Source organism: Balaenoptera physalus, assembly GCF_965194825.1.
Source record: "Balaenoptera physalus genome assembly, chromosome: 7".
NCBI classification, from domain to species: domain Eukaryota; kingdom Metazoa; phylum Chordata; class Mammalia; order Artiodactyla; family Balaenopteridae; genus Balaenoptera; species Balaenoptera physalus.
Window position 1 is genome coordinate 8821758 of NC_138886.1, and position 21742 is coordinate 8843499.

At 48.1% G+C, this 21742-nt stretch overlaps 1 protein-coding gene across 28 annotated transcripts in view; it reads right to left on the minus strand.

Annotated features, from left to right (window-relative positions):
• Positions 1–20047, minus strand: part of RALGPS1 (Ral GEF with PH domain and SH3 binding motif 1) — a 296025-nt gene extending 275978 nt beyond the window's left edge. For 22 of the 28 annotated variants that reach the window (XM_082470072.1, XM_082470067.1, XM_082470078.1 and 19 more), the window contains exons 1-3: positions 19835–19966; positions 11067–11259; positions 1574–1652 (exon numbers count right to left, since the gene is read on the minus strand). The gene's annotated coding sequence lies outside the window, so the exon portion shown is untranslated. Of the gene's footprint in view, positions 1–1573; positions 1653–11066; positions 11260–19324; positions 19354–19834 lie in introns of those variants that run through there. The other 6 variants (XM_082470081.1, XM_082470080.1, XM_082470079.1 and 3 more) reach the window with 4 other exon arrangements.
• Between the last annotated feature and the right edge of the window lie 1695 nt (positions 20048–21742).

Here is a 21742-nt window from a genome sequence, read left to right on the forward strand (position 1 = left end):
GACAGAGGAGAGGAACTGCATTTCTAGAACTAGATTGACCTAGAGTCAAATATCAACTCTGACACTTAACTTGCTGTGTGATCACAGGGAAATTACTTATCTCTGAGTCTCAGTTTTCTCATATGCTCTTACCTTTAAACCAACAGTTATTTCCAGCATCCTCCTTAGGGGAACCAATCCCTCTGATATGTAAGTTTCAGGGAACTTGCTTCTTCTAAGCACTATATGAATTACTTGTACTGTAGTTAATCATGCAATATCAAGGAAGGAAGACTGGGGCCCTGGCAGGAAAGCATCAGAAAACTTTACCTTCTGCCTCTTTGTGAAAGTAGGTTGACAGAAGGGTAAGGCTACTAGAAGAATCTGAAAAAAATTGTAATATTTCAGCTTTTAGCATTTTTGTGACTGCTCCTACCTGAATAAAATCTCCTAGGATTCTTCTAGGCAAATACTCGCTGCCTCTTCCCCTATTATCTTACGGTATCTCAAGACGTGAGGACCATGGCTGCAAAGGGGATGGATGCTGGGAGCCATGAGAGAGTCCATGTTGGTTCCAGTCTCGTAAAATTTACTGAGCACCTACTATGTATAAGGCATTGAGCAAGGCACTGCACAGAATACAATAATGAGCAAGACACAATCCCTGCCTTAAAAGAGCTTGAAGTCTAGTCAAGGAGCGAAGGCAGGAGATACAGGGGACATCAAAAAAGCACAATGCAATGCGGATCGTGGCCAGGGCCATGAGAGGGGGTTGAAACAAGTGTCAGGACAGTTTAAAAGGAGGAGAGCTCCAGTGAGTTGGGGAGTGCAGAAAAGCATTCTTGGAAGAGATGCCGGATGAGGTGGGCAGAATCTCAGGGAGCAAGAATTGGGGGGGTCGGGGGGGAGGGGAGAGGGAGGCAGGGGGTTGACGAGTAGATTATAGAGTCTCTTGAAGACAATGATCAAGTCTTATTCCTTGAATCTTATAAGATTCCTTATATCTTCATATTCCTTCACCCATCCTCCCAGGGCCAAGCGTAACTCACACAATGAGCCGGCCCTCTCTGATGAAGGGTCTGAAGCAAGGACAGCCAAAAGTGAGGAGGGGAGCTGAACTGAGAGAGGGGAGGGGCTTGTGGGGAGGTACAAGGACCTGACTGAGGTTGAGAGAAAGGAGGTCGCCCAAGTCACCCCAACTGCTGGGAGGCCGATACAGAATGTCTGTCTTCTGAGCAACAAGAGCAAAAGGATGACAGCAAAACAGGGTGGCAACAAGTGGTCTTGCAGGAGGAGGAGGCAGAGAGAGAAAGAAAGGAAAAAACCCTTGATACAAGAACCAGTGGTGAAAATCCCAGAGCTTAATTCCTCTGGCAAGAAGAAGCCCCTAAAACACCCTCTGCGTGTGGCTCACTGAGGATGCCTGATGTCCCGAAAGCCCCTGTGCCCTCCTCGACCCTGCAGACTCGCTGATAGCAGGTTCCTCTGACTGCAACAGGACCCGACTCACCCGTACCAGCTGCACCTCTGGGTGCCACAGCCTGGCTCTCTGCTCAAGAGGGCACAGGTCACTAGGGTCACTGAACCCACTTACCAGGAACACATGTTGGGCTTCATAATCCCAGGCCAATAGGATAAACCATCCCAGCACATCTCTTTCCAAACAGTAGCCGCTGTAAAAAGTAGGGGGGATAATTCCATTTACATGACGTTCCAGACGGTAAGACTTGTTTCTCAAGGCTCAGCAAGGTCAGACCAACTATAGTGCTGGAAGATCTGATTTGAATCTGTTCTTTGAAATGTCAAAAACCTTCCCCATAGATCAATATGTGATATCATTAGCCTATCAGGTAGCAGAACCTGTCCTAAAATCACCGGAATTAACTTCAACTTCTTCGGTCACTATTCTCCTTTCCCACCATGCTTTGGATACATGCTGTGGTAAGCATGGGAGGGTCCACCTGGGGACAAATGCAAACACCCCTGCCTCAGAGTGCATGCCAGGGAGGCAGTGCCCAGCCCGCCCAGCACCGGGGCAGCCTCTCAGCTGCCCACTGGCATAGACAAGCAACCTGCACCCGGGGCCTGCAGAGGGCCCCGGGGCTGGTTTGTTTTCCTTCCTCCAAAGCACCCCCTCCCTCCGCCCCCCACAGCCAGGTGGGCGGCTTCATGACCTCCTTCACTGCGGAAAGTTGCCTTCGGCTCCTTTGGGTCCTTCCTTTAACCTAAGTGTTTCCGCGTCTTCTCCTGACCCCCCACTCCCACCTCTGAGGAAGAGGCATCCACCGCAGACCCGGGGCCGGCACCCCCCTCGCACCTCAGTCTCCTCCACTCTCTCGGCCCTCCCCTCAGCCTGAGAACATCCACAGTTCTCCCAGTCTTCCAAAGAGCTTCGGCCCTTGAACTCCAGGCTGCTTCCTCCCCACCACCCACGGCAACACCCGGCCCGACTTCGGGTCAGCAGGAACTCCTAACGGCTGAGGCTGAGGCTAGTGGCCGAGCTCTCGGTAGCCTCCAACACGGTTCACCAGTCCCTCTTTCTGGAAACTCATCTGCGGCCTCAAACAATGACCTCGTGCTTCTCCTCCTGTCTGCTCGGCCTCTCTGACCACCTCTGCTGGCTCCTTTCTTCTGCTCACCCGCTTCCAGAGCTGCCTCGCAGCCCGTCCCCCCAGGCTCCTGGAACCCTAGGCGCTCAGAGGCCAGGCCCTGCCTCCCTCTCCAGCTTCAGGCCACCCTCCCCTGGCCCACACTTCGCGCTCCAACAGCAAAAAACCAACCCAAACACAGGCCGCCGACCGAACCGACTGAGGCCCCCCGCTCGCCACCTGCTTCCCGCAGCCAGGCCAGACCCGGCTCGCACTGCCCCCTTTTGTTGCGACCTTGAGTCACAGCTCATTAAACTTTCAGATCCTTCACTCCCAACAGCTGAAAAAACATTAAGCAAGCACCTCTAACATACATATGTTTATTCGTAAATTAAATATATGTTCTAAAGTACCGACACGTTCTATACATTACAAAACAAATGCAAACAATTGAAGGAAGAGATAAAGATGAAATATGTTAAATTATTTTATTCTATAATACAAAAAACTTTCATTCTCATTATTAATAATAATTTTAGTGAGAGCAATGTGACTGCTATGCTTCCTTTGACAGAGTTTTAAATAAACTTTACATGGAAGTACAGCATATGTGCAGAAGAATGCATACAATAATACAATACCAGCGCACAGGTCAAAGGATTCCCGCAAAGTGAACATACCCGTGTAACAGCACCCAGATGGAGGAACGTCACGAGCCCCCCACCACCCACCGCACCCCCTTCGATCTTTACCTGCCTCCCAAGGGTGGTCACCACTCTGGTTTCTAACAGCAGAGATTACTTCTGTCCGTTTAAACTTTATACGAATGGAGCCATACAGTACATAACCTTTTGTGCCTGAATGAACATTATGCTTGTGAAATTCATCCTGATTTTTCATTTTTCATGGTTGTTCATGAACTCGTACTGATCACAGTTTCCCACTGTGGGAGTTGACCCTGTATCTGTCCACTCTGCTACTGATGGACACTGGGATTGTTTCCAGTCTGGGCTATCACGGGTGGTGCTGCTATAACACTCTTGAGCGGTGCCATTTGGTAACACATTTGTATGCCTTCCTGTTGGGCTGATGCCCAAGAGCAGAACTGCTGGGTCATAAGGTGAGTACGTGTTCAGTTTTGGTAGATGATGCCAAACAGTTTTCCAAAGTGGCTAAACCAATTTACACTCCCACCAGCAGGGTATGAGCATTCTGGCTGCTCCGCATCTTTGCCAGCACTTGATATAGTCTTTTTTTTTTTTTTTTTTCTTTTCATTTTAGCCATCCTGGTCAGTGAGATATCACAAAGTAAGTATTACGATCACTTTTAAAGGAGACTGAAATTAGTGCTTCTTTCAAGCTCACAAAACTAAGGTGAATCAGAGCAGGAACCCAGGTCTTCTGACTCCGAATAGCACACTGTTTCTACTTGCAATGAAATACTATTTCCAACGTAAACACCCCAACAAGAGGCTAACGCACTGATAAAAAGAACGTGCTTATGGACTATGCCAATCCCAACACCTGACTCATGACAGGAAAGAAAGAATAAAAGGGTCTATCAACCCAACTTTGAAACAGACATATATAAAAAGTCTGGCGATCTTTCCATCCCTCGCATTTGTACAGTTCTTTAGAGTACAGACTGTGTTCACATGCGTGATCTCTGGTTTGAGCAGGAATTTTATTCCTGCTTTTTCTATTAATTATGGTTTAATGTTATATCTTCTTTTAATAATCAATTCATTTGTATTCTATTTATAATCATAATCACAATTATTTAGAAATAATTTTATATTTGAATGGTTCCACTCTGACTGCCAATCCTTTCCTACTCTGACTTGTCCATTCATGGGCTTTCATTTTGACTCATCTCTCAGTTACTGGAGCATGCCTTCCAGTGATTTTTTTCCCCCCAGGAATGGTGCGTGGGTGTGGCAAAAGCTACACTCAAGGTGTGTCCTTGTAAGACTGAAATGAATTTCTGTTACCATCAAATGTGAAATAAAACTTGGCTGAGTATGAAATTCTTGGGTCACAACCCTGCCCTCAAAACTCGATGAGTACTGCTCCACTGCCTCTGGCACCTGTGCTGTAGACAAGCCTGAGCCTAGCCTAGTTCTTTTTTTCTTGGATTTAAAGGTTCCTTCTACCAGAATGCTAATGGTATCCTCTCACTATCCTTGAAATCAAAACAAAAACAAAAAACAAAAAAACTTCACCTGGATATTTGAAGTGTTAGCTAATTTTGTTACTTTTGCCTGGTTCATGATGAGCCCTTATAATTTATGGATTCAGGTCCTTCTTCGGTTCGGGAAAATTGAGGATTTGCTCTGGTCTCCAGTCTGGTCCATCATCCACATCTGCGGTCTCCTCTGTTGCTTTCCTGTCCCTTGTGAAATTGGCAGTTTGTCCTCCTCCTGACACCCTGAATTTCTGCAGTGCCACTAATTTCAGTGCTGGCATATGTGATTTATTTCCCCACGTTCTTTAAGTCCACAAGCTCCTGCTTCACCTCAGTCTGTTGACTCATCATTTCGTCTTTCATAGCATCTATAGCTTCTCTGAGAGGACAAAGATGATGATGTTTGAAATTTACTTCAGTTTACTGAGTAAAAGTTTGGAAACTTCTGTCCCAAAGCCTGATCTTCTCTATTTTTTGCACCCTTGTTTATTTCCCTTTATACTGCTGGATCTTTTCAGTGGGTCCTCTCTAGTTTAATTTTTCTATTTGTTCATTCTTGAATGAGGACAGATGAGACCTGGCCTGACATTTATCCAAAAATAGTGCAGATGGGCTCCCCTTGGTCCCCTCTCCATTTACCCTGGTGGATTCAAAGCTAAGGTCCAACACCATCTCCATCACTCATCAACGGTGACCACTCTTTAGTTAACGTCTTCACTTCTTTTGCCTATTTCCTCTTGTATAAAACTGGAAAGTTGAGCTAATCTTCAAATGTCTTTTAGCTCCACATTTTTATAATACTTTTATACATCATCTAGGTTTAAAATTTCATTAGTTTGGAACCAATTGTCAAGGATTTTGCTAAATATACGTATAAACAAAAAATACCCTATTTCTTAGGAAAGATTCGCTGTACTCAATTTTGAATTAAGAAACTCACAAATATTAAGCTCAAGAAACAGACTTCATTTGATTATACATAAGAAGAAAGAGAATTATAAATAATTTACCAAGAGCTAGCAGAGTACATGCCCCAGGGATGTACTGGGTATGAAATGTGTACAAGAGGCAAAAAGCTAAACACAAGCAACTGAGAGTAGCCTTTCTCTACCATTCCACCTCCCCACTGCACCTTCAGTCTTGTCTAAACACGGCACACCAGGTGGAAAGACTGTGCCAGCTGACCGAGTCATGGATGGGCCTGCCTTTCCACAGCCCACAGCCATTCTACAGGGTAGCGCTGACCGAGAGCTTCCCATTGCACACGCGTCTCCACGCGTCGTCCCATTTGATCCTGACAACACCTGTTGGGAGACTCAGTCCTCCGCGGTCTCTGGCACTCCAGCCTGTCTTGTTGGGAGTGCCAAGAACACAAGGTCCTGACCACCCTTTACCTAGGCCATTTCACAGGGTTGTGTTGCAGAGAGCAACCTTGAGAGATGCGATAATGTCTCCCTCAGGGACAAAGGGCAGCCTTGCTCACTGCCTGCCATAAAGCAGCAGGTTCCCCAGGCTTGTGTTTCTCAGGTGTGACACAAGGCACAGCATCCATCTGGGCCCACAGTGTCACCTCCATGGGACTTGGGGGAAGGGAAACTGACACACACTGATGCTTATGCTGGTAATAAAGTCCTTTGTCTGACTCAGGAGTTATACATACCAAAAGATACTAAGTAGACAAGAAAGTTCTCCCTCCTAATTCCCCCTACTACCTGATCCAGTACCCTGCCTCTCCTAGATCTTACTACAGAATTCAATATACATCTTCCCACCTTTAACTCCATTTTTTTGTCCTTTACCTCAAACTCACCTAGAATCCACTGCAGTATGTGGTTAAGCTTATCAATTTTTTTCAGCATTGAAACCCAAATGCCCCAACATAATAATCATTCCTTCCCTTGCTTCTATATAACTCCTGATATCTCATGAATTTAGCTCCTGGGTAAGTTACCAATGAACTGACTTCTTTTCCATTCATCTGTTTTCCTGCTTTTACCCAAGCGCCATGTGGGATTAATAAATTATTGCCTTATAATAAGTTTTGAAGGCTCAACCATTTATAGGCTCCACATCTGTTAAATGGGGCCAGTAATGGTGAGGCGGGTCCCCAATATCCATCCTCCTCGTCTTCTTCAGTAATAGAACTTCTGGTTTTTAGGTGGACGTATGGTTTCCCTGAATACAGGTTACATTTCCCAGCTTCCCTTACTGCCATGTGTGGCCATAAGACCAAGAGAAGGCCGATGGGATGCAAGAAGTGTCATGTGCAATTGCTGTAAAGTGGCCCTCAAAGGCTGCAATGTAGATGCAAAAGGTAGAGTTCCAGCAGCCATTTCAGGCCATAAAGTGACCTTGGTCTTAAAGCCATCCCCAAGATCACCTCACGATGGAACAAGACAGAGGGAACCTGGGTCTCTGACCATGTAGGCTCAATACTCTGAGCTCATTACCCTCCTGACTTCTCACACATAAGACAGAAACTTCAATCTTATTTATGTCTTCATTATTCTGAGTTCTCTGTCATTCATACCCTAACCTACAGAAATGGCTCCCTCATAAAGAGAATGATAAAAGGTTATATGAGAATATGTATCACAATAGATATCCATTTTTATATTCCCCCAACAAAGGGGCAAGTGCTGTTTTTACACAGAGCAGGCAACTCAAACATTCGCTGAAACAAACAGACTCTGGAAGAATGAGGCCACTTCACTGCCTTAAAATTTTTTTTACCAATTTATTTTTCCAGATGAAGATGGCTATTTTATCAAGTTTTATAAAACGTATCATTGGAATTGCATTAAATCTTTAACAACATTTGGAGATATAGTATTGTCACTATTACTATGTTTAGACTTCCCTGGAAAGAGCCAGAAATTGACTGATTGATTGACTCATTGATTTTCATCCTATCAATTCAAAACATTTAATATGAGGCTACTCTGTAATAAGCCTATTCATAAAAATGAGACTTTGTGGAGTTGACAGACCTTAGGTAAATAATCTTTCATGCCACCTCCCCCAGTGCCCACCAAACACTGAGGGAGGTGGAAGAGGTGGTGACAATCTCTATCATCACTAAAGACTAAGGCTAATGTGCTACTTTGTCCTCATCACCTCCAGCTGTTGATCCAGAATCCTCTTGCCTCGCTTCTTCACAGCCAATAACACTCCCTTGACCAAGGTTCCTGGGCCTGGGGCTTTTTCATCTTCTATCATGTAAACTTTCCTGTGATGCTCCATTGTCATCCTTATCCTCTCAGTGCTCCCGCCCGTAGGTGATGTTCACATAGCTGACCCTGTTATTGCTGAAGTTCTTTATTTCACACACTTGCTATATGGCTGGGGTTTAGTCCAGTGGACATATCTGCAGAGGTCCTCAGCTGATGATGGTACCATCATCATCACTATTACTACTGCCATTTATTGAAGCAATATTCTGTGACAGATACTTTGGTAAGCACCTTACCCATAGGAATATACCACTTGGTCCTTACAATAATTCTCTAAGATGGGTATTGTTATCATTGGGTATTGTTTCAAGTGAGAAAACTGAGGCCCAAAGAGGTTAGATAACTTATCCAAGGACACACAGTCGATAAGAGAATCCTCCCTGGCTATGGCAGCAAGTCCTTGGGCAAAGGCGGGATTTGAACCCAGCTCAGTCTGACCCCCTACTCTCAACCATTTCTTTATGTTCCATCCCACAGAGCTGAACATGTTATGTTCTGTAAGGTACATGCACTCCCATCTATCCACCTGCTCCCTTCTCTTCGACTAAGCATTGGGGTTTCTCAACTCAACAAACATTAATCCCTTTTCTTCTTCCTTCTTGAGGAACAAACGGCTTCATACCAGGATGGTTGGCCCTGGTATTAAGGACAGCTACTTCCCTCCAGGTATCCCTGATCCTGTCTCACTGCTCCTCGGCTGTGGCTTTCAGCACCAGGGTCAGTGGTAAGCGGGTCTCTGCCTCTGTCCTACACTCCTAGGTCTTTGGGTTCAGGGTAATACTTACAAGAGACATGTTGGATCATAGATCAGTCTCCCACTGACTCTCTCAGATTAAAGGCTCTTCCCCAGGTTCTGTTAGCTGATCTGGGGCATTCTGTCCTACCAGGGGGATGGAACTCCACTTTGGCAACTTGGGACCCTCCCTCCACCAGCCGTCTGAGTAGATCTCAGGTACTCTAATAACTCTAAGACCTTACTTGTAAGTTCTGGAAATTCTACAGCAGGCTCTTCTCTGCTATCCAAGCTCCAGACACATGGGGGACCAAGGATGCACTCCCAAGTCACAGGGCTCCCACATCACATTGGTCCAGGCCCAGTGGTTTCTCACCTTCAGAACTTCCTCCCACACGTCTGGTAGCTGCCTTTCCTGGGATCTAGACACATCCCCTTCCCACTGAGGTTGCAGACCCACCCTGAACCCCAGAATGCCAGATGGGGCCCCAACCTTCCTGCTTCAGGAGCCAGAGATTTCAGTCCGAAGGGCCAGCAAGAGAAGGCAGGGGTGGATTTCTCGAGAAGGTTCTGAGAGAGGCTGAAGGGTTTAGAGGCTGGATGCAGAGCCTCCTCTGCAGAGTCTTTCACACACGGAAGCAAAGGTCACTAAAACGACCTCTCTCATGTGGAAATGGCTCCACTGTTAGGGAAAATAAGGGGGTTGGGGCTGGCACCAGAGCACTCAGCTTCCAGGGGGCAGGGGCAGAGGCCCTGCAGGGAGAGAGCTGGAGGGGATCCCACCCCCACCCATTTCCATACCATCACCTTCCTAGGTCACTCCTTCCTCACTGACCACCCCTCCTGCTCCTTCCCCAACTCTCCCACTGTGCCCCACCCCGCATGCTGGCCACCCCAGCAGTCCAGCCAGGACCCTCTGCTCCCTACACATAACCTTGCTGAGTAACTCCCACCTCCCCAAGGGCCAAGGCTCTCTCTCCAGACCAGTGGGGCATCAGAACCACCTGTGAAAACCCTTCCACACACAGATGACCAGCCTCTCTCCCACAAACACCACGGAGGGTTCTGCTCTGGCTCAGACCTCTCTCTGAGCTTCAGGCTAGCAGGCCAGCTGCCGAGTGCTGTCCCACAGGCGTCCCAAACTCACAACTCCCCCTCCCAACTCAACACTCCTCTCACGTTCCTTATCCTGTGACTGTCCGGCACCTCACATCACTAAGTGAGAAACCCTGGCACGGCCCGCCCTCCCTCCCATCCGCTAAATCTCCAAGGAGAGAGGCCTCTACCTCGGTTTCTCTCGAACCCACCTTCTCCTCTCCATCCCCATGGCTCCCTCACTCATCTCCCAAATGCCAGTCTCCTCCCATACCACCCATCCTCCACACCAGGAGTATAACTGAAGGGGTTTCTCTCCTCCTATAACTCTGGAACAAATCTCCACCGGCCACAGGATAACATCCGAACTCCTAAGCACTGCCCGTGAGTCCCTCTGAGGACTGACCCCAAACCACCTTTCTGACCTGTTTCCTGCAACTCCACACAGCTCACCACACCTGAGCCACAGCATGCTCTCTCCTGCTTCTGGACCCCTGTCATCTGTTTCCCCTGCCTGTGTTCCCCTGCACCTGGGACACAGAACATCTATCTTTGAGATCCTGTGAGTCTGACTTGGTGCCATGAGCTTCCATTTCCACTACTTACCAGCCCCGACACAACATCATCGTCATTTATTTACTCCCATCTGTCGGCTGGTGGGCTCCTGAGGGCAAGGACTGCAGTGTCAGGCCCAGTTACATGCTCAGTAAGTGTTTACTTCATGAGTGAAACCACTAATGAGATCAAGGCGTTCTTCCACCCCCTCAAGAAGCAAAGGAAGCAACCAATCTTTAAAGCAATAAAAATAAGGCCAACTGCTATCTTGGAAACCATGGCAGGTAATGTTTCAGTAACAGATGCTTTTGATGATAGATGGGAGTTCTGAAAAAGAAGAGTCAGCAACAACAGACTCTGTCGGGCGTTTCCAGCACAGGTCAAGAAAGCAATGCCCTGACCACCGGGCCGTGAGCGCTGCAGAGGCCCCCTCACGCTCAGGGCTCTGACCACCCCGGCTGTGTGACTTCGTCAATTCACCACACCCTTGCCCCAACTGGAATCACGAAACACGCAGTTGCCACCTCTTCACCTTGCTAACTCCAACTCCTCTTTCCTCTGGGAAGCTGTCTCTGACCATCCATGTGGTTTACAGCCTCTGAGCACCTTGTACTCTTCTTATGCAGCCCTTGTCAGTGCTGTAATTAATCTTTCGTACACTTATTTGTTACGGGTTTTGTACTTATTTTTATACTTACTTAACTTTACTACTAGACTGAGAGCCAAAGGACAGCAAGGACCAGACTTGTCTTTTTCCTCTACTGCAGCCCCACACTCGGCACAGTGCTAGCACTCAGCAGGCCCTGAACAAGGACTGGATGGATGCGAGGGTGGGTGGGTAGATGGATGGATGGACGGCGGATGGACAGATGGACGGGCAGGCAGGCAGGTCTGGAAGACAGGGAAGAACAAGGAATAAGGCTGCCTTTCGTGACTGGTACAATACTTTAATAACAGCGAGCTCTCTTTACTCTGACGCAACCCTCGCAAAGCAACCTCAGATCTTAAAACTGGGGCTTTCCCACTAACGAAAGGATGCACACACACTGGGGATATTCCTATTTATTTGGAAAGCAGGTGTCAGAGCAAAGTGACACACTTGGCATTCTGGCTTCATACCCAGTGATCTTCCTATAATACGAGGCTGCTCTCTCTGTTCCACAAGTATAGTGGCTATATTGATAAAAGTAGGTTCCAATAATCTCTCAGCCCCCTAACATCATGATGAAGCCCCCTAAGATCAATACGCATATTGCTAACAGACCACAAGAGGCACTGCCTTTTCTCAGCCAGCCACCATCACCGAATACTGGTGCTGGGCACCAAGTCAGGTGTTAGCTCCTCTTCCCCACAGTCACACTGTAGATTCAACAGGGGACCCTGAAGCTGAGGTTTTCATCAGAGATAAATGCTTCTTCATGGACATGGTTCTATGAGCAACGTTACATGAGCCGCAGGCAGCTACTGAGAAACTGCAACATACAAATGGATGGGTTTTACAGGTGGAGAATCAGTACGCCTGAGTATGAAACCCTGGCAAAGTCCACATCCTCATGTGGAGAGTAGGAAGAGTGGACTCAACGATCTCTAACCTTCAGATCAGACGGACACTACAACTGATGAGCACAGAGGCCACCGCAATGCTCACTGCAAAAGAGCCCCGTGGCAGGTATACCCAGAGATAAATTAGAGAAATAGGCTAACTGAAGCAACCAGCATCTTTTGAAAACAGCAAAGTAATGCTACATATCAATCAGCAAGTAACTTCTAATCTTATCAAAAAGCTTCCCAGAAAGAACAAATTCTAATCTTAGTTATCAACTAATCAGCACATGCATCAATCCCGTAACTTCGCTATTTATAAGAAAGATCAGGGTTTCCTGGTCCCTAGAATGAAAGCAGACCTTAAACCCATCACCCCAAACTAAACTCAACTCCTCAAATTCAATTATCAGGAACATTAAAACAACTAAAACCAAGAGAAACTATTACAAGTACCTTTTGTCCATGAATCCCTGTTTCCCTATCTCACCTGTGATTCTTCCAATGTGTGTCAGAAACCACACCTCGAGACAGCCCGGGCTGTGAGAAAAGACACCTGAGGAGCCCTCTGCGTCTCCCATAGCTCCATCTTGGGCAACTCCACCCTCTCTGAGCTTCCATTTTCTCCTCCGCACACCAAAGCCCGCCCCGCCTACCCTGCAGAATCATTATGAGGCTAAAGACACAGGTGTCAGAGACTTTGTAAAGTGTTGAAATATTTTATAATGAAGGGACCTCAGATCCAACAACCTTCTCATTTTATAGATTCAAATCAGTCACTGGGCACTCACCCTTTATTTCATTTGTCCATTTAACAAGCATTTATGTACTACTTGCTACGTGCCAGATGCTACGGCAGGCACTGAGGACAGGACTGTGAGCAAAGCCACAGACCATGGTGTGACGGGACTGCACACCCCGCACCGGGGAGCTGGACGTAACGAACAACAGTTACACCAGTTACACCGAAGAGCATGTCGTTACACCCGCGGGCCATGCAAACGATTTGGGTTTTTTCTAAGAGAAACCAGAAGCTACTGAAGGGATTTAGGCAGAGGGAACAACACACTCAGATCGTTCTGGCTGCCGGGTACTAGTCCTGGGCTAGGCCCTGAATATGGTGGGAAGAAGAAATGCAGACTTTGACTCTGCAAAGTCTGGTGGGGGAGTCACAGGAAGCCGAGGCTGCTACACGCCAGAGCAGGGCGTTGTGGGAGCCCCGTGGGAACACTCCTAAATGCCAGTGGCCTGAAAGTGCTGGAGATATGGTACCTAGAGAGAAGAAACAAAACAAAACGCAGCTACAGGGAGGGCACAAAATAAGAAATATCTTAAAATAGCGAAAGTCACTAATTCCACATAACAGACTTTATTGCCACAAAAAGAGACACAGCAAATTCTCCTGAATTTATTAACTTGTTTTCCATAAATATTTAATTACTCAGAAATGTATCAAAAACACAGATTCCCCTTGACCTACTTATCAAGCTTACACAAGAGTGGGTGAGAATTACTGTATCCAATAAATACGAATTTAATTACATTCATTACTCTTTCTTTTGTCTCTAATAAGATGATTTTCAAAGAAACCTTTGACTGTTGAGGCCAAACATTTACATTTTCTTCTGATTACTCAAGTTAACTGTCTTAACCTTAAAATAAAATCTGATAATAAAAATATTTAAATCCTAAAGAGGGAAAGTATAATGTTGCATAAGTTTATATTAAAGTCCCATTATTTACATGGAATCACAGAACAGTGAAATAGAAAGTACTTGGGAAACCAGCCTTCAGTTCCTGGACAGGTCTGAGACAAGGCCCACGCCTGGGGTGACTCCACCCTCCCCCTCACCAGCACCTACTGCTTTTGTGGGCATCAAGGCTTGCGTGAGCAGTCCCAGTGCAGGCTGAAGACTGCCTGCCACCCTGGGTGCTCCCACCAGCCCTCACCACCAAGCACCTCTGAGCTTTAATACATTCCTTGTGCAATAACTCACATAACTTTCATAGGCAATAAGTTAACATCCCCCGCAAAAAAAACAAGCATCCTGACAGCCCTCTAACAACGGGTTAAGAGAAGATTATTCTAGCTCACGCTGACTGGATGCTCATGAAGTGCAAGCACTATGCTAAGCCCTGTTCCTCGTCATCTCCCTGCAGTCCTGTAAGAACCAGATGGAGGTAAGTACCATCACACTTCCTGTACTGATGAGGAAACAGAGGAGTGGTCACCTGCCCAAAGTCAAAGGGCTCGTGAGTAGGGTCAGGACACAAACCCACATAGGCCTGACTCCAGAGTCTGCTGTAAGTGCTGCCCTGTCCGCCTCTTTGACGCTCAGGAGATAAATCTCCTTCAAAGAACACAATGGATTTGAAAGCTCTGCAGAAAAACCAGGGAAGAATGTGCCTCTCCACATCTTCATGGTCTCTGCTCTCCTCAGTAAGTGCAGGTGAGACAAGCCTGACTCATGCCTCCCTTTGGGGAAAAGCCATGGAACTGATCCGTGCAGGGGGTCAAAGAGAAGGTGCTTGCGATGGTGCTGGGCTGGAACCACCTGTGAGAAGAGCTCATGCAAAAACAGGGGAGGAAACAACTGTGGGCCTGTAAGGAAAGTCCCAAGGACTCCTTGAGCACTCTGTGACTTCAGAGCTGGTTTCTCAGATACCTGGCCATCACCTTCACCACCAACTGGCACCGTCTACACTAGAACCTGGAGAAAACAGCCAAACAGGTGCTTCCTGGTGCTGCCCCAGCACCAAGGATAAACAAAAAGACAGTGAACACTCTGTAAGCATCAGCTTCCCGTCAGGCACCACGCTAAGGAGCCCACGGCATTATTTCACTGAATCTTCAATGACAGCCCCCAGGAAGGTAACCCTGCCATCCCCATTTTACAAATCAGTTAACTGAGACTAAGAGTGGGGAAGACACTTGCCCGAGGTCACAGAGGTTGTGTGTGGAGGAGCCAGAATCGGAACCCAGATCTGGCTCCAGAGTGTGAATCTGCTTGGCCACTTCACTTGGGGTCTTCTGTCACCGCCAATCCCCACCTGGTCACATTCTGTTTGCACGTGACTCCTCCACCAACCATCCGCTCCCCAAGGGCAGGATGGAGCTCCTTCATCTCCATGTGCCCAGCACTCAGCAGAGGGCTTGGCCCAAAGCAGGAGCGCAGCAAGGCTGGTGGATGGATGCCCACAGGAAGGAAGTGGCCCCAGAAATGCCCCAGGATGCCCCTCACAGAAGCCAACCCAACCAACTCTCCCCATCCCTGATCAGAATCTACAGACCATCTACTCAGCCCCCTGAGGCCTGCTCCTCCGCAAGTCCACCTCAAGGGAAGGGTCAGCAGCCACACTTCTGGGGAAGGGGGAGGTGGGTTTCAGCAAGTATGAGCAGTTCATTTTCAGACTTGTCCTTCTTTCTGTTTCCCAATCTTGTCCTGGAGCATCTGGAGCGAATAATTCTTCCCTCTCCCACCCCTAAGACTTTGTAGAACAAGTATCACCACTCAGACCCAAAGCCTACAGCTATTATATGGCAAATGTGTGTCTCAGTCAGCACTCAAATACGTGGGGAATGAAGCAATAGAGTCCAGAGTCTGAGATTCACCAGTGACCTATCAATAAGAGTCTGTCAACATTCGGTAGCATGACTTGTCTGAGCAGAGGTCCATCACAATGTCCACCAAGAGCCTACCCTGGAGACTCAGAAGCAAAGAAAGCAGGAAACCTTCCCTGTGCAGGGAGGAGACACAGGCATAGAATAATGCATGCAATAGTGAGGCGCATGATCCGATCAAGGTATATGCACAATGAAAGCCAAGGGAGCACAGACAGGAGTGGTCACTTGTAGAAGAACTGAGTAGATTTCACAGAGAAGGGAAAAGTTGAACTGAGAAGCCCTTCCCAAACCACCAAGGGAAAGTCATTGTTTCCTGCCTCCCTGAGCCCCATACTGCTCACCTCCCCACCGCTGAGCCCTGTTCTGTCATCAGTGACTTGTGTGCCTGTCTCTCTGCACAGTATGTGAGCACCTTGAGGGCAAGGACTTGGGCATTCTCCATGGCTCACCCTCAGCTGTCCAGTAAATATCTGCTAACAAAGAATAAGAGTCTAGTTTAGATTATTAATAACACAGCAGCTACCCCTTCTTGAGCATCTACCATGACCTATTACTGCAAGTACTTTGCATACATGATCTCATTTCTTCTACACAAAAACCCCAAAAGGCAGATCCTATTATCACCATCCATTTTACAGATAAGGAAACTGAAACGCAGAAAGATTAGGTAAATTGCCCCAAGTCATACAGCCAGTAAGTGACAGAGCCGGACTTTGAATCATGGGCTGAATGAAAAATCAGTTTTCAATTACTAGTGAACAAATCCCTTTTCCTTTCTCTTTCTGTGTCTGCCTTGCATCCAGATACATGGATTGCCCTTTAGTCTATTGTTCACTGGAACCAAAGCCATTTCTTTCCTAGAGAAAAACAAGGGCTATCTCTTGTTAGTCTTCTAAACAATGACTGCTAACCATTACTGAGTAAACATCATGGCGGGGTGGGGGAGAGTGGAGACACAAAATTGTGCTTAAGATATCAGTCAGAAACATCTATTAAGGAGGAATTGTATGCACCAACTGGAACATTTTCCAATGTTGGAACAATTTCCAAATAGATCAATAAATAAAGGAGCAAGAGTATGTATAGGATGCTATTCTTTGTATAAAAGAAAAAATATATAACAAACAAGAAAATGGTAATAGTGGTTGCCACTAGGGAGAAGACTGGGAACTGGCAGCTTGAGGCAAGAAAGACACTTTACAATTTGTCCCCCTTGAACTACTTGCCTTTTTAAAACAAAATCCATGTGTGATTTTTTTTAATTCTTAAAAAAATAAGACAAAAACACCATTTAAGGAAACTCCTTATTGCCAGGCCTCTTCCAAATGCTCACATACATATGACTGCAACCATGAAAAAAACTTTTATGTTTATGAAAAACTGGGTGAATTTAATTTGTGGTGAAACAGGACTGTAAAACAACTTTTGTCTTTCATGTTGAGGTTCACTAATTTCACTATAAACTTGTTGCAACATTTTTTTTCTGCAATAAATAAAATGCACTTTGAAGGTGCAGATACGGCATACATATAAGCAGCAGAGATAATCTGCCACACACCTTCCTCTGAAAGTCCTTCATCTGTCCCTTCGACAAGTATTTAATGAGCACCTACTATGTGCCAGGCAAAGTGCTCAACAGGTATTTTTAAAAGAAGAACTAAACAACAGGTCACTAGCTTCCTCCCTCCTGCCTTTCGGGAAGACATGCCAATCAGAAGGCCAGAGCTAGGATCACTCTTGATGTTCACGTATTCTAACACCATCCTCACTCAGCTAAGAAAACTGAGGCCTGGACAGGGGAAGGGCTCTGATCAAGGTTACATAAGAAGCGAAGGCCTCAAAATTACTTGTCCTGCTCTCCTCACATGCGACATGCTGTTTTGTTGTGTTGAGAGATGGGCAGTCAAGGAGGGGCAGAAACATACCCTAACACTGACAACCTAATATATCAGGTGCTTTCACAGGTCTTGTCAAATTTATTCTTCATAACAACCTCTCAAGGTAGACATGATTACCCTCGTTTTACAAATAAGGAGATGAAAGCTCTGAGAAGCTAAGAAACTGGTATATAAGGCTTCAAACACGTATCTCTCTGACTTCCGAGCCAGAGCTCTTAACCTCCATGCTGAAAAGGAAAATCAGGTAGGCTGGAGCCATATCACAGAGAGCCCTGGATGCAAGATTTTGCATTAACGAAGTTTCTCTCTCAACCCTGGATGCTGTCACTCCAACACCACCATCACAAAGCCAGTCCCCTCATTACCCAACACATTTTCTGGCTCTTGTGTGCCACCAAGTTTGGGCTTTCCTTTTAACCCACAGAGCATGATGGTTACCCAGAGCGCAGCAATCTCTGAGAGACATTTACATCGTTTCTGCTGGGACAGAATGGGATAATTCACACATGCCGCTTTTAGAGCCTCTGGGTGCCTGCCACACAAGCACGGACCCCAGTAAGGACCCATCCCTTAGATGCCATCCCCATGATGCCACTGGGTCACCGCCCCACCAGGTGGTAGTGAGAGAGGCCAGCACCATGGAGGTTGATCCCCCAAAGTCCCACAGCATCTGAAGTGAAGAAAACTGCAGGCCAGTACAGGAGAAGCCTCCTCCTGCCTTCTCTTCTGTCCCTGCAACACAGGCAGCAGGAACTGGTCACACTGCTAGTGAGCAGACGCGCTGCGCAATGAAAGGTCACACGCATGGGTATGGGACACCCTTCCAAACAGGAGGGAGCCCCATCACCTCGCTTTCTTCTCTCTGCCCGGTAGAAACCTAACAAAGTTCTGGCATTCCCCTCTTGTGGGTCTCTTCCTTCTGGCATGTGGTAAAATCAGTGTCATACTTGGGTGGGGAGGGGAAATTCCATAAGGCTCAAGTCTAAGCCTCATGCTCCAGTTCAGAGTCCTCACTGGGGTTGGGGTCTAAAGATCAGCAAACAATGAAATGTTCCTGTGCTTTCCATCTGCCATTCTCCCCGCCACAGCCCCCTCAGAGGCCGCACAGCGAGCAGCAGTCAGCACCTCACCACAAACCTCATCCCAACCTCGAGCAAGAAAATGGTCCACCGATTAGAAATCCCCTCCTCTTTCGACCCTCAGTCTCCAAACACAATCTGCCCATCAGCACAGAGGCAGCAGACTCACAACTTTACCCGACGATGTGCCCGGCAGGCACTGTTCCATCCCCTCCTCACAAGGCCCCTGAGAGGCACACAAGGCAGGTACCAGGATGCTCACTTTGCAAAGGAAGAAACAAAGCTCAGAGAGGTGAAAGACTCTCCAGGTAACACAGAGGTAAAGGCTTCTGAACCCTCACTCCTGTTCTGCCCCCTCACCAGGCTGCCATTTCAGTCTTTTGGAGACGACCACTGTTAAGATTTGCAGCAGCATCTGGTACCAGGAGCCAGCAAGCCAGAACCCTTCAAGCTTCACACTAACTACTCTGCCAGCACACACATTTCTCAACAGCTGATGGAATGAAAGCCAACCGCCCCACCAATCTAGGAAACAGGAAAAGCCCCCGAGACTGAAAAACGGGGCGCCCCCCTTAAGGGCACGGCGTGGCATGGGGGAAGCCGCCGGCCTAGTAACCAGGGAAGCTAAGACCCAAGTCCGACTCAGGAGACGCACAGGCAGGCCTAGCCGGCCCTTCTGGCCCAGCCTCAACCTCGAAGCCTCCAGAATCCTCAGCGAGCCCAAAGCTCCTGCTTCCACTCAAACTCCCTGGACAGCGGGGAGGGCGGCATTCCCTTTTCCCGCGACCACTCACCCTTTGCCCGCTTCTTACCTGGGGCCCCGCTTCCGGACCTGCAACCACTCGGGGCCCCGCCCCCCACCGCTGCAGGTCTCCCTAGCCCCGCCCCTTGCACCTGCGGTTTCCTCAAGTCTGGTCTCTCCGCCCGCTTTGGCCTCACCTCGCAGCCCCCTCCCCCGGTAAACCTGTGGTCCCACCCGGCCCCGCCCCCCGCACCTGCAGCCCCTTCGGCCCTTCCCGACTGCCTCCTCCAGCCCCGCCCCCCGCACCGGCGGCCTTTCCCCACCTCCACCCCCACACCCGCTGTACTCCATACCAAAACCCCCATTCCCACCACACACCTAAAGCCCCCGGCCCGGTCCCCGTGCCCGAGACCGCCGGACACTATCCCCACACCCCCCCGGCCCCGCCCCCTGCCCCGAGGCCCCTCCCCGGCCCAGCGGCCTCTCGGGGTCCCGCCCCGCACACCTGCAGCTCCCTCCGACCCGGCCCTCAGGGCCCCGCCCCGCCCCGCCGGCCGCTCCTCTCACAGCCCGCTCTTACCGCCGCCGCAGTCCCGGCCGGTCACCTTGACGCGGGCCGCAGTGGCTGCCGCCGCCTCCTCATGGCCCTGGGAGTGGCCCAGGCGGCAGCGGCGCCTTCGCTCGGAGGCCGGGGCCGGGCCAAGCCGGGCCAGGGCCGGGCGCAGCTGGAGCGCGGGCCGACGAGGGAGCGGAGCCGGCGCCCAGCCGCAGTAGGAACCGTCCTCTCCTGGGTCTGAGCGGCGGGCCGCTCAGCCAATCGGCGCGCGGCGCCAGACCAGTCTCCCCAACCAGCTCGTCGCAGAGGCGGAGACACGCAAATCGACCGGCTGGGCGCGCCAGTGCGCAGCCGCTGCAGCCCAGGTCGTCCCTGGCCTCGGCCTCCGCTGCAGCCCTCAGACGCGGTCTCCGCCTGCAAGGATGCTCAGCTGCCCGCACACCCTCCTCAGCGCCCCGCCACGCCCATCCCCTTCCTAGAAATAGCAGCGCATCTTATTCCCCATACATCCTTCCAGGCCTCATACAATTTACCCTTGAAACCTCTACCTAGGATTTATTTGTTTTCAACAAAAAATGGTTTTGTGAGAAACATCACCGTAATGCCCATTCTTTACAACTCGGAGGTAGGCACAGAACACAGAACGTCAGAAACCTTCGAGAGCCTCGGGTCCAGCCCATTTATTTTACAGCTGGGCAAAATTAAGCCCCTCGAGGTAAAGGGACGTGCCCAAGACCACACAAGTGCAAAGCTGAGAAATGAGGTTGTCTCTTGTCTCTCTGCTCTCAGATTCTTTACTCTGCCACGCACGATGAGGTGAGCAGAAAGGTTAAGTCATTTGATTAAAGTCGCAGAGGTAAGTTGCAAAGACAGTTGAAGCCAGTTCTGTGAAGCCCTGTAAGTCAGAACCACAGAATATCTCTGTTCGGCCTCCCACAGAAAGGAGGCCCTATGTCCTGCGTTACTCTGAATGATTCTTGGACACACAGACAAGTAGAACGTCATTTTGACAATTTTCAAATTCATTTTGCAGTAACATCAGCGTATGGAAAGATTTGGTTACTGTCTTCCCAAAGCTTATGGAAGAAAAAGAAACAAAAAGAAAAGAAATAGAGTCAGTGGAAATTAAACCATTTCTAGGTCTTCAGGAGTCTCTGAGGGAAATTTCTGCCATGTTGCATTAAGAAAGAATAATCATCAAAGAAGATACTTAGCTATTTTACTTAAAGAGAACAAGAGACAATGTAATGCAATGGTTCATTCTGCTCGGAGCCTCTGGATTCAGAAATGCACAGGGTGGGTGTTGAGTGCAGACTCTGGGGACTTCTGACTGCCTGAATCCAAACTCTGCTTCTGCCACCAGCAAGCTGTGTGTAAGTAAGCAAGTTATTTAACATCTCTGTGCCTCAGTTTCTTTATTGAAAAATAAATATGCTGAAAATAGCACCCTCTTCAGAAAGGCTGCTGGGAGCGTTCAATGAGGTGACACATGGAAGAAGGCCTAGTACCTAACAGGAGCTCAATAAACATTAGCTATTTTTATTTCTACCTGTGTGACTTAGGGCAAGCATGGAAGTTCAGCACAGTGCGTGTAATATATACTTGCTAAATGACATCTCTTATTTTTAATATGCTCATGCATAGCTTCTAAGTTTTCTTCAATGAACATAGATTCTTTTGTAATATATCAAAAAGTTATTGTAAACCCAATTTTAAAATGAGAAAAGGATCTGAATAGTTATCCAAAGAAGATCTACAGATGCCAATAAGCACATGGAAAGATGCTCAATGTCGTTAGCCATCAAATGCAAATCAAAACCACAATAAGATACCACTTCACACCCATTAGGATGGCCATAGCAAATAAGATGGGCAATAACAAGGGTTGGTGAGGGGATGGAGAAATTGGAACCCTCAGACACTGCTAGTGGG